Source organism: Cupressus sempervirens, chromosome 9 (genome assembly GCF_028749045.1).
Source record: "Cupressus sempervirens isolate cs-2001-9-10 chromosome 9, ASM2874904v1, whole genome shotgun sequence".
NCBI lineage: Eukaryota > Viridiplantae > Streptophyta > Pinopsida > Cupressales > Cupressaceae > Cupressus > Cupressus sempervirens.
The window spans coordinates 356383633-356396667 of NC_143126.1; positions in this window are offsets into that span (position 1 = coordinate 356383633).

Genomic DNA, 13035 nt, shown 5'->3' on the forward strand with positions numbered 1-13035 from the left:
TCATGAGTTGAATGACTTTAACTCCACCTTGAGGTTAGCCTTAAGTCTAGTTGTGTTAGAAGCCTCTAGAACTTTTGGGCAAGTGGGGGAGTTATTTCTTTTAGAGGTGGTTGAGTTTGGGATCTTATTTAGCGGAAATTTTGAGAGTGTTTGGAGTGTTCACCCAACCTCTAGTTTTAGAGGGATTTTCAAAATTGAAGGAGAAGGAGAGGAAAGCAAGCTTGTCTCAAATTTGTTCATTTGCCATAACCTGATTTTTGAAGGTAGGAATATTTCACCTCTTTTTGGTTTCATGTTGTGCTTCATGTTTTAGTTTTATTGCATATGTATGCATGTGTGTGTGTGTTGAGTGTGTTGGGAGGGATGGAAAATTGGTTTTCTTAATGTCTTTTCTTTGTGTTTTGTTTTGAATTTTTGAAAGGATTGTATGGGTGTATTGGTATTACTCACCCTCAGATAGGGCAAAAGTGGCCATTTATGGGGAAAGGTCTCAGTTGGACTCCAACAGTGTAGAGTCTCTTCTCAGGACAAGAAGAGGGAGAGAGGATAGGGTGTTATGGGCCCCTACTCATCAGCAAAAACCACATATGAGTTTTGGAATGTAAGAATGGAAGAACGAAAGTTCTTGAGTTATAGCCCTGATAGGGCACCTGGTGTTGTGTCTAAAATCACCTGTTGGAAAAATCCACCTTTTCCTTAGTTTTGGTTCAATGTTGAACCTATTGTAAAAACCCAATATGGGAGTGAATTCTAATTTTGCCTTCATGTTATATTTGGTTGTCTCCTAGTTAGTTTTCATTCTCTCCATGATCACCATGTTGTTTTACAGAATTCAAAATAGATCCCTTGTTAAGGGCCAAGAAGGAAATTCAACTTGTTTTTGGAATTCAATTATGTTGAGGAGATTTCTCCTTGAGATTGAAATCCTATGTAAAAATGTATTTTAACTTATTGTTGGAGTGGCAACAATGTCGAGTTTTCTTCCTGGTTCTTTCCCAGCAGAGCCTTTGAATTAGCTGGTCAATAAAATAATGACGGAATAATATCCTTGCTTATGAAATTCTTGCATTTTTAATTATATGTATGTGTATCAAAAATGAGATAAAATGATGTTTACTCTTCTAAGGTAATTTTATGTTTTCAAAATTTTTCTTATTGGGTTAAGGTTAATTTGGTAAAAAATGATGATATATACAATTTTTCCTTTAAAATCAAAATATGATATCGAAGAGTCATTGTTTTGATTTGTATCTTATTTAGTTATTTTCGTGAGAAAAAAAAAAGTCAGTGTTCATCTCAATTATTCATGTTTTACATTTAATCCTAAAATATACTTAGAAAAAAAACATATTTCCCTTGGTAAATTTTCACAACTTAAATATTTCATACTTAGACAAAAAAAGCACTTGGCAAAAAAATTGTGTTTCCAAGAGCAAAAAAGCTCTTGGATTTTGTATAGGCAAAAAGAATTAAATTCCTTGAGGTAATAGAGGATATTTCCTCTAAGATGCTCTTTAAAAATCTTTTGTTAAATTTATTAAATCAAAAAAAAAATTATATAAACAAAACAAAGAATAGTAATTAATTCATAAAACAAGTATCCAAAATATCTCCTATAATAAGTTCTACCTAACTAACTTTTCCTTCTTTCCATAATAAATAGGAAAGGTTGGGTGACTTGGAGTGGTTATTACCCTCCACCCTTAACTTTGGAAACACCAAAGTCAATGAAAAATATCTTATAAAAAAGACTTCATTCCCTTTCCTTCTACAACGAATTTTAAGTGGGAGAAGATAGTCTTGTCATTGGTAATCGAATTTATGTTGGGTGGGGGGGGGAGCAATCTTCATAAAGTCTGACACAACTTGACCTCATTTCTTACCTCCCTAGGGGCCTACAAATTACCTCTACCCAGCCATAATTTCAACTGACATTGGACTATGTATTGTGTTTCATTTCCCACTTGGACACCGCTTGGGTATGCACCCAAGTTGGGAAAGTGGTACCCCACGTGGATAGGTAAGTGGGTAAGGGAGGTTAGATAGGTATGGGGTTAGTTTAGGTAGGATAGTAGTATTAAATGTTAGTTTAGTTTAATTTATATCTTTATTAAAGTTTTAAAAGTTTTAGATAATTATATATTTTTAGGTAATTTAATTTTTATGTTTTAAATGTTAGTTAATTAATATTTTTTTTAATGGCAATCATAATTTTTTTTTTTATACATTTGGTAGTTAGTGTTATTTTTTTGTTAGAGTATTTTTTTTTTAGATTAATGGGATGTTAGTTATCAGGTTAGTATGTATTTAAAATAGAGTTTTAAATTTAATTAGTTTTATTAAACTAGGATTAGTATTAATAGCATGTTAGCTAAAGTTATTGGTTATATTTTAGTTTCTAAAACATGGTAAATATTAGAATTTAGAAGTATGTTGTTTTGTTTTAAATCTGTTAATAAAAATTTAATGTTAGATTATTTCTAAAAAAGTTAGTATCATTATCGGTTTAATTTGTTATAAAAAATGAGTTAATTATTTTAGTTAATTTGTTTCTAGAGAAATTTAGATTTATTATATTAAGTGATCATATTGTTTTAAAATGAAAGTTGGTATTATTTTTATTGTTAAACAAACAAAAAAATTGTTAGAGTGAAGTTTTAAAAAAGAGAGAGAGTATATTTATGTGTATGTTAGATGGGACATTTATTTTAGTAAATTCTATGACTTTAATATTTCAAAATTATTAGACCTGTATTCATTTAAATTATTATTTCAAATAATTTTAATATACATTATTTTAAAATTAAGGTAGAAATGAAATAAATATCAAAATCAATGTGTTAACAAAATTTTATTTAACATTCAGTTCATTCTCATTGTTTTCTTTTAAAAATTGAATGGAGAGTCATGTCATTTAAAGGATAAGGTGTTCCATCTTATAGTGTACCTATAATTTCTCTTGTGACACAAACTTATTAATCTTAGTGGCATTAAATTTATTAAAAAAATAAAAAAATTGTACGTGTGTTTTTGCCCCACATTTTGGGCATGACATGTTGATTGATTAGAAGGCCAAGTCAAGTAAGGAGGACAAGGAAGAGGATAATCGAGAAGAGATAAAATGTAAAGATCAAGAAAGGGAATTGCTAAACCTAACAGATCATTTCACTGTTACTCTCTAATCATCACAACAAAAATTATCTTAACCTAGTGGACCTAATAGTATTTTGAAATACAATATGGTAACATTCAATATTAATGTTCTTAAATCCTTTAGAGAAGGCCACCTTTTAGAAGTGTCAAAAAATGAATGAGATCTAGATGATCTTTGGTAAAATTACTCTAACAAGGTCACATGTAATGATATGTATCTAACATTTTATAAGGTTGGCTCCTAAGAGCACATTACAAAAGAGTGAAAAATTTGGGTTGTTAGTTCCCAAGTGGTTTTTCCCTTTACAAGGTTTCCACGTTAGTTACTTGTGTCAATTTATGTGGATGCTTATAAAGTTTCAAGTTTATTTCATGCTTATTGTTTATTGTTGCAAGTTGATATAAACTGCAAGTTTACTTTGATACTTAGTATTGTAAGGTATGTGAAGATAATAGTTTGATAGAAGTTTATATAGTAATGTTTTGATCTAGTTACTGGATTAATGATTTGGAAGATCTAAGTGTTTGAAATGGTGGAAAGGTTTTTTGAAGGATGTAGGATAACTAGTTATAACTGATCCCCCTCCCCTCCCCCAAACCAATTATCTAACAAATAACCCCTGAATCCATGTTGTCAATAATTTACTAGTCAAATTTCACATTAAAATTAGTGTTTTCTACAATTGTATGAAATAGGTCTTGCCTACAATTGTAGAACACGTTGATTTTGATGTGCAAACTGACTAGAAAATTGTAGACAACATGGAGTTAGGAATTATTTGTTAGATAACTAGGGGGAGCTGAATCAATTATAGTAGTTATCCTACAGGCCTCAAAAATACTTTCTACCAATGTAAAATCAAGAAAGTATGTAGGCAAAACCTCTTCCATGCAATTTTTGTTAATCTTAAGATTCAAAATGTTATTTAATTGATAAATTTACTTGGAAAATTTAGATCTAATGCACATGTATAGTAAAAATAAGATATGAAATCAGATCTAAAATAACCAAGGAAAAGGAAAGAATTGAATTATCTCAAAAGTTAATGAGGAAATGCACCTTTCTATCTAAAAAATGATTTTCTACACTTGTAATTTTAATTCCAATTTTGGATCTATAACAAGGATAGAAAACCCAAAAACCCTATTTTTCTCAAGCCTTTAGGAATAGTTTGATCTAAAGAAATATATGGATGATCTATAGGATCATATACATGTTCTTGGGGTACTATAGAAAAATTGCCTAGGCTCTCCTAGATGCCCTTGCCAAGTAGTTTCTAGATCTATAGTTACAATTCTGGTAACCTGCAAGTTTATTATGGAATTGGTGTGTATGGGTGGGTATATAGGGGTTTACCTTAGTGAAATCCCATTTAAATTATTCCCATATCCATGAAGAGATGTTATAAATATTGTTGTGAATGTATGTTGTGCTTGTAAATCCTAGATTGTAATCTAGAATGTAAAGAGCTAGAAAATGCTAAAACTCTACTCTATGGGTGAAACCCTAGCATGGAAATGTACATGTAAGTGTAAATGTGTGCAAACTATAATATTTAAAGATCATATTTAAACATAGCATAGAACGAATATCAAGACTCCAAGGCTAAATAACTCTACCCATCTTTATAACCCCCTCACATCTCCATGATGTCATGTAGCACTTGAATGCTTGAATTGGAAAATGTAGATGAAAACCTTCACTTATCAATAAATGAATGAGACCCAACCCTTAGCTTCCACCTTGAAATTTCTCAATTTCATATCTGGGTTTCTATGTGTACATGTACCTTGATTCCATTCATGCCAAATGAGTCCATTGTTGTCTTTTTATAGTGAATTAATGAGATTACCCATGTAGGAGCTGACTGTATTGAGAAAGAAATACTTGAAATTTGAAATAGGATAGGGTTCCAAAACTCTCAATCCCTAGATTTTAGGTCAACCTAGGCCAACCTATTTTGTAATAGGTCAACCTAGCTTGATCTATTATTGAATATGTCAACAAAGGTTGACCTATTCACTAAGGGGTTAGATTTTGGGACTAGAACCCACGATTATATAATTACAAGAGATCTAGATGTAATTTGCATTGAGGATTTATAAATTGGGGTTAGAATTAGGAAATGGGACCTTGAAAGAGGAGGGTACCTAGAAATTATATCCTACCTCAATCCTTGAGTGAGAGAAAAGAGGGAAACTAAGGAAGATGTGTTATGTCCTACCTAGATTTCATCTAGGAGAGAGACAAAGAAAAGAGAAGTGTGTGCTTCAAATATAATTATAAAATGGAAATACATGAAAGAGGAGCAAAAAGGTCATAAATTAAAGTGCTCCCAATTTAAGATGGTACATTTTTCCCCTACTTTAGTGCTATATGATGCTACACACATACTAAAGCTAGAGTAAGAAAAACATATATAAGTAAAAATGATATAGCTAAGTCCACACACAAAATTCCATTAAGAAAGAATTAGTATATGCATCCTACAAAACCATATCTTAGTAATAATAATAAAATCATGTAGGACTTACTAGATTTGTGGGTAGTTATATGTCACTCCTATTTAGGCTTTCTCATTTAGAAAATGTATAAGGAATCATGTTTACCACATCAAACTAGATATGTGATGTATTGATAAGTTACCCTCAGAATCATGCAAGATTAATACAAATTCCTTTGAAGGTACTTGGATAGAAAGAAAAATAAATCATGACTCCAACACCTATAATGAAATCCAAATCAATGTTATCAAAATCAAGAGATTATCAAAAGAGAGGAAGAGGGTATTAATATCTAGAAGGAAAAATTAATTTCTTGAAATAAAATCCAGAAAGTAACCTCATTAAACAACATATATAAAGAAAAGTTTCCTTTTTTGAATCTCATTTAGAGAACTTTCTTGAAGATGAAAGAGTAGGTTGAGAAAGATGTTAAAGGAGGAATTTTCATTGATGGAGATGAAGATGCTCATATAGGAAGTGGTAGAGGGCATAAAATTGGATGAGGTAGGTCTCGATGCCCGTACTTATTTCCTATGATATTCCTTCTATTTTTATGATTTTTATAAATGTAAGAAGTTGTTATAGACTTTGTAGCAACCTATTTTTTATTCTTAGGTAGTAAGTTGACCCATTCTTGGGAAATTGACTTGAAACCTAGGGTGCAAGTTGACCTATTTCCTAGACATCAACCCATTTTTTTTTAAGTTAGCATATACTTGAATAGATGAATTTGATTTTTTTATATTAGATGCTACCATTTGAGGTGAGATGTTGACTAGGGTCCATCATGTTTCTAATGTAGGAGCTTCCAATGATGAGAGAGCACTCCATGTTACATGTCATGATCTACATTTGTGATCACATAAGAGAGTTGGGAGAACAAGACACACAAATCATGAGAGCTACATGCCTATACTGGATAGCCCAACTATCACATATGAACTTCTATAGGGTCATGTTATTAGTATTGATGAAGATATGGGATGAAAACAATTCTCATTCCACTTATCAGTAGGAGAGATGATAGTCATCTTGGAGGATGTTTATGAGATCTTACATCTTACTGTCTGAGGAATAGTGATTTAACCATGGGTCAACTATTCTCTAGGAGAGATTAGTAGAGATAATGAGTACTTCATGGGGATATCATATAGGGACATAGAGAGAATCGATTAGGCTAGCTTGAAGGGTTTATTTGGATGAGATCCTATAATCTATCACCTCATGCCTTGCACTATTTCCACAATGGTGATGCCTAATTTAAAGGGAACCATATTATACACTCTTATGACTCATCTATTTCAACACATTGTGTGTGTGTGTGTGTGTGTGTGTGTGTGTGTGTGTGTGTGTGTGTGTGTGTGTGTGTGTGTGTGTGTGTGTGTGTGTGTGTGTGTGTGTGTGTGTGTGTGTGTGTGTGTGTGTGTGTGTGTGTGTGTGTGTGTGTGTGTGTGTGTGTGTGTGTGAGAGAGAGAGAGAGAGAGAGAGAGAGAGACTCTCTAGTATATGTGTTGGGTCATAGCATACCACACACTTATATTATGAACTCAAGATTATTGTGAGATACCACCAACATAGATTAATAATATGTACACTATTATAGGTGTGGGCCTTTGATAATATAAAAATAATTAGACCTATTGGGTGTCTAGTGAGTGTGTTAGTTGATTCATTGAGAATTTTTTCATACATGTTGATCCATCCATGGAGGTTTGGAGATGTACTCTAGTGAAGGATAAAACTAGACCATCTACTAGTTACACAGGTTATGTATAGGCCCTACTATCATATGATAGCATGGTCATACTTAGTATTGTAGCTAAGATGAATGTATAGATAAAGGTTTCTAGAGGTCATAGATGACTACATTATGATGCCCTACTACTTTGATAGAGTAATGTGACACTTTGGTCTACAATAGGGTCCTCCCAGAATCATACCTTGATTTACCTATGGGTAGATATTCATGGAGAGGCCTGAAACCATACCATTATTGATTATTAATGGCATCAAGTTGGAAAATACAAAGATCCCAAAGGATTTTGTAGTCCCTTCTACAGTTGAGCATAGAGGAGTGTTGAGAGATTATCTAGAATATGTGAGCATATAGGGAATGAGACCCATGTTTCCAAATGACTACCCTCCAAGTCCATAATTCATGGATCAACATTGATAAGAGGATGATGAGGTAGAGGAGGAGGAGGATCTACCACTAGGTGGGGAGGTTATGAAAGTAGCAGATAGGGAGGAAGTGCCAATAGTTGGTGGGATAATAGATAAGGCACCACCATCCCTTATAGAGGCTATAACCTTATGATCTTGTGCATTGTAAGATCATAGATAGATTCCACCACTCTAGATGAGATAGGTGGATCGAGGGGAGACCAACCATATGTCTCCCATGTCGTCTCCTTAAGAGAAAGATCGTAACTTCCATGAGGGAGATCAAAGTATGAAAAACATATTATACAACTATTATTGATACAAATAGGTACTAGTCCAAATTAATACACATATATGATATGAAGATAGCACCAAATATTGGAGATCATTTATGAGATATGTCCTTATAAACATGGTTCTAGCTTCAAAGATTCTATCCACATCATAGGTGCACTAGGAGGGGATGTGAGATTTCATGAGGCAACGAGACATCTTCACACCCATAGAACTGGAGCTAAAGCTGAGGATAGAGAGAGGAGTAATAGGAATACAAGCTATAGGATCTATGAATTATATTGTGCATCCAATCAAAGAGGAGCTCATCTAGAAGCCACAAATTTGAGAATCCAGATCTCATCACCCTATGGATGAGATATGACACATTATTTTGATATAAGGAACATTTTGTAGAGTATCTACTTTGAGTACCAAGATATATATTTAATAAAAACATCGTACATCGCACTTTGAGGAAGCATAAAATAATACTCAAAAGGAAAATGAAAGTTCACAATTGAAGAAAATATGAAAGCATAAAAATTAAGCATAATAACAACAAAATGCATAATGTTAGTTGTGCACTTCTATGGAAATGTAACGACCAATCCAATTAGGACTAAAACTCCCTTTTGAATGCTTAGTCACTTAGCCATTATGGGTAAAAGTACAAAGTTGTCTCACCTTTTAGGCTAACTTATTAGAATGATTGAATTTGTGTATTTCTATCTAAAAATAATTTTTGTTCAAACATATGATCTTGATAAATTTATTCTAAAGAAGTTATATATGATTTCACACTTTTCCAATTGGAAATGTCTATTAAATGCATATTTTATACTAGTTTGTATCCAATCACCAAAGAAAAAATTATTTCAGAAAACTAACGTTTCAATAACTCTTACTATTTTGTATGAATTTTTTTTAATAAAATATAAACACCAATTTATAGAGCTCAAAGTCAAGAATATTCTCATAGAAATTTCATAGTGTTTTAATTAGATATAGTATATTGTAATTAAAAAATTATAAATGTACATATTTTGACACTCGAGAAGATGTCAATTTTGAGAAAGAATAAAATGTTAAATCATATCAAAAAAGTAAAAAATTATATGGCATTCTACAGGGTAGAATCATCTTGAAGAATGTATAATTTTTCTTTTGGTTGGAATAGATTTATTTTGAAAAATGTGGTGGGAGATGAAAACTATTGATTTCAGCTGAGTTGAAGTTTGAATCATTATAAAAGAGAAAATGTAGGTCTAAAGCCAAATTTTATTTTTTATTGTTCTAGGTACATATGTACAATATAATTTGAGATCAAAAGGAAATAAGTTTATTTCCATATAGTTTTGTGGTGGGAACTAGATGCCTAATTTTTAGCATTTTTCAACAACTAAAAGTTATCTTTAAAAAATAGGAAAATATATCAATTCCTTTTCCAAATAATTATTAATAATTATAATCCTAAACTTCATCCATTTCTACACATCTCATTAGTTTACTTCATTTTCAAATTTTAAACAATAATACTAGTTTTATGTCATTGAAGGTAAACAATTATATTTTTGTTAGCCTTTTCCTTTGTAAATGGGTGACACAAGTTTGTGTTTTTACCCTTATATCTTTTATTGATAGTCTTGTGATAGGCCATAATAAATTCTAGAGCATTAAAATATGTTTCTCATCTTACATTTCAAGATCTTGTAATCATTAGTCTCTAAAAGTATTTTTTATCATTTATACCCTTGAATGATACTCATAAAGAAGGAATTTCTATCTTGAAAGGCATAATTGTGTTTTCTTCATAAAGAAGGTTATAGGGTGATGCTTCTATTGCAACATGTGTGTGTGTGTGTGTGTGTGTGTGTGTGTGTGTGTGTGTGTGTGTGTGTGTGTGTGTGTGTGTGTGTGTGTGTGTGTGTGTGTGTGTGTGTGAAATTTTGTACCTGTAGTTGTGATACAACACTTTAATAAGTCATTAGGTACATGGTACATGGTTATAAAAAATGAATAATTAGAGAAAACATGTAAAACCATGATAAATCAACCTATTTCCTTTTATTTAATGTGAGTATGAATTGCTCTCAGTTTTCTAAAATATTAGTGACTATATATGCTATTGAAATGAAAAATTCAATATGGATGTAATTTAATTTATTTTTCAATATTTTGATACAAATAATAATGATGAAATCTAGATGAATTGATAACAAAGAAAGATTAATCTAAATGGACTTAATAAATCAATAATCTCAAAAGTTGATGCACAATATCTCTAGAGAAAATTCAACACAATAATTTTACTCTTTAATTGCACATAAGAAATGAGGGTTTAGAGAGATCGAGATATAGAGGTTCAAAGATTGAGTTAAAGTTGAGTTCAAACTAGGCACAACTTGTTGATTAGATACATTGAGAAGTGGAAACATAGTTCACATTCTAGATTTAGAGTGATTTTAGAAGATAAGAGAGTTAACCAATCCATTTGATTTAGAAAGCTTAGTTAACTACTTCTATGGATTGGTGCATGATTCACTTAACATGCTTTTTTTAATTTATGCATAGTTAATTTAATTGTTTCATCTATCTTTTTTATTTCTTTTTTATATTTAAACTCGACTTTTCACTCAATCTCTATTTATCTTATTTTTTGTCAAGTTTATAACTTTTGAGAAGATAATTGAATACTTATCTCATTAATTAGATATTCTCAATTAATGAATATTTAATTCAATAGTTGATATTTTAATATATTTAATTCAATTTGATCAATTTAATTCCATTTTCATGTGTAAGTGGCAAACAAGTTCAATTTAATTAATGTGCTAGGACATTAAATTAGATTATTTGATTTTAGATTATTTAATTACTAATTAATGTCAATATTTAGAAATTAATTGATTTTTTATGATTATTGCAAATGTTGACGATTTGTGTAATTTGATACTTAGATCAGATGATTTATAGAAATTGATTAGCTTTTGGGTAGGACTTTATAATTTTGATGGATAACTAAGATTAGGGGATCTTGATTTAGAAGACCAATTTTGGGTGATTACATATGCCCCTCTTTGGATTGACATATGAAGAACATATTGATTCAAAGAATATTTGATGTTGAAGCACATGACAACTTGGTGTGGATCAATGAAGTTATATCCAAAGATATTTGAGAGATAAAATCTAGTTCAAGCCTGATTGGATGAAGAACAATCAATGTGAAAGAAAACAATCTTTGAACTTTATCGAACAAAAGTTGACTGAGAAAAATAATCAGTTTTGAACTTGATTGAATGAAAGTAAATCAATATGAAAAACTAACACCAAAATTGATTAAAAGACCAATGTATTCAACTTGATATGGATTCTAACGAAATTGGACATCTGTCTTAAGTAATCACTTTAAACAAATAATTAAATATGATATGGATTCTAATGAACCCAATTATTGTGAAAAGATTGATTGGGATAATTGACTTGATATGGATTTTGATGAATTCAATCACCCAATTGATAAGACAATATCATACGGATATGGGTCTTGATGAACCTAATATTCCACTAGAGATTTAATTGAGATATCTATCAAAATCACTTGATATGGATTCTGATGAAACCACTCATTCAGAGAGGTTGACTAATCTTTAACTTGATATTTATTTTGATGGAGTTGAGAGAAGTGTAGATAGACTAGAGAATACTCAGCTTGATATGGGTTTTGATGAAATTGAGATGCCCCTATGATGAAATGACCTTAGCAATGAGGAACTTGATTTTCAATTAGGTTGGTAGATTGATTGATTCAATGATGTAATCAACCTAATCCCTAGGGAGAAAAATCAAAATATAACAAGATAGATTAATGATTTGAAGTTGTTTGATAGAGGAATAATATTCGATGATAATTTAGAATAGATTCAAGATTGATTAGATATGTTTATAGAATACTTTGAGCATATTACATATTGATTTGAGGCCCTATTGACCAAATTTGGCCTTGGTTGACCAAAGTTGACTTTTTGTGATGAAGTTAGAATTGATAAAAACTTGATTTTAGTATATTCCTAGATTGATAATGCATCATGAATTGGATTGCACAAACAATTGATCATGTTAAGCCCAAGAATAAAATCATGATTTTGAGCTTTTTAAAATCATTAGATTTCAATTTTGATCCTAGAAATGGTCTTAGGACCATCAAATTAGGTAGCAACAATTACACAAATTAAAGAAACTTTCAAATTTAAATCAACCTATATAAGCTTCAAAAAAAACATTAAATCATTTCAAATATTTGACTTTTTAAATCCTCCTTTGAGTCAAAAAGGTGGTCCCTATTGATAAGCATTGATTTGATCTCTAGAGACAACATAACTAGCCCAAGGTGTACCCACCACCTGTGAGTAGTTGAGTACCTATATTAAAAAAAAAATCTACTTCATTTGATTTTTTCATATTTTTTCATGTTTTAAGGTCAAATTTTCTATTTTTTCATATGGTGTGCTGAGAACCCTTATACAAAAAAATAGTAACAACATAGTTACTCATATAGAAATCCTAAATTTGTCATCTATTAAGCACCCATCTATCATTTGGGTCACCCTAGAAAAATTTCTTGTGTCATCTTGTCTATGATAAATTGTCATATGATAATGTTTACTATTATGAGAGCATATGTATTCTTGTACGATTCTTGGCAACAATTTTGAAAAACCTATTTTGTTGTATGAAAATGGTGAGAAAATTTAGGCTTCAAAATTTAGATTTTTTCCATTTTGAATTTTTTGGATTTCTTTTAAGTCCTTTTTAACACATGTCTATATGGTCATTGTATCTCTTTTTAGCATTTTTATTACTCATATTGATATGATATTGATTCATGCTTTATTTCTCTGTTGCAAACTGATCTTCCTGATGTCTAGTTCTGACCCA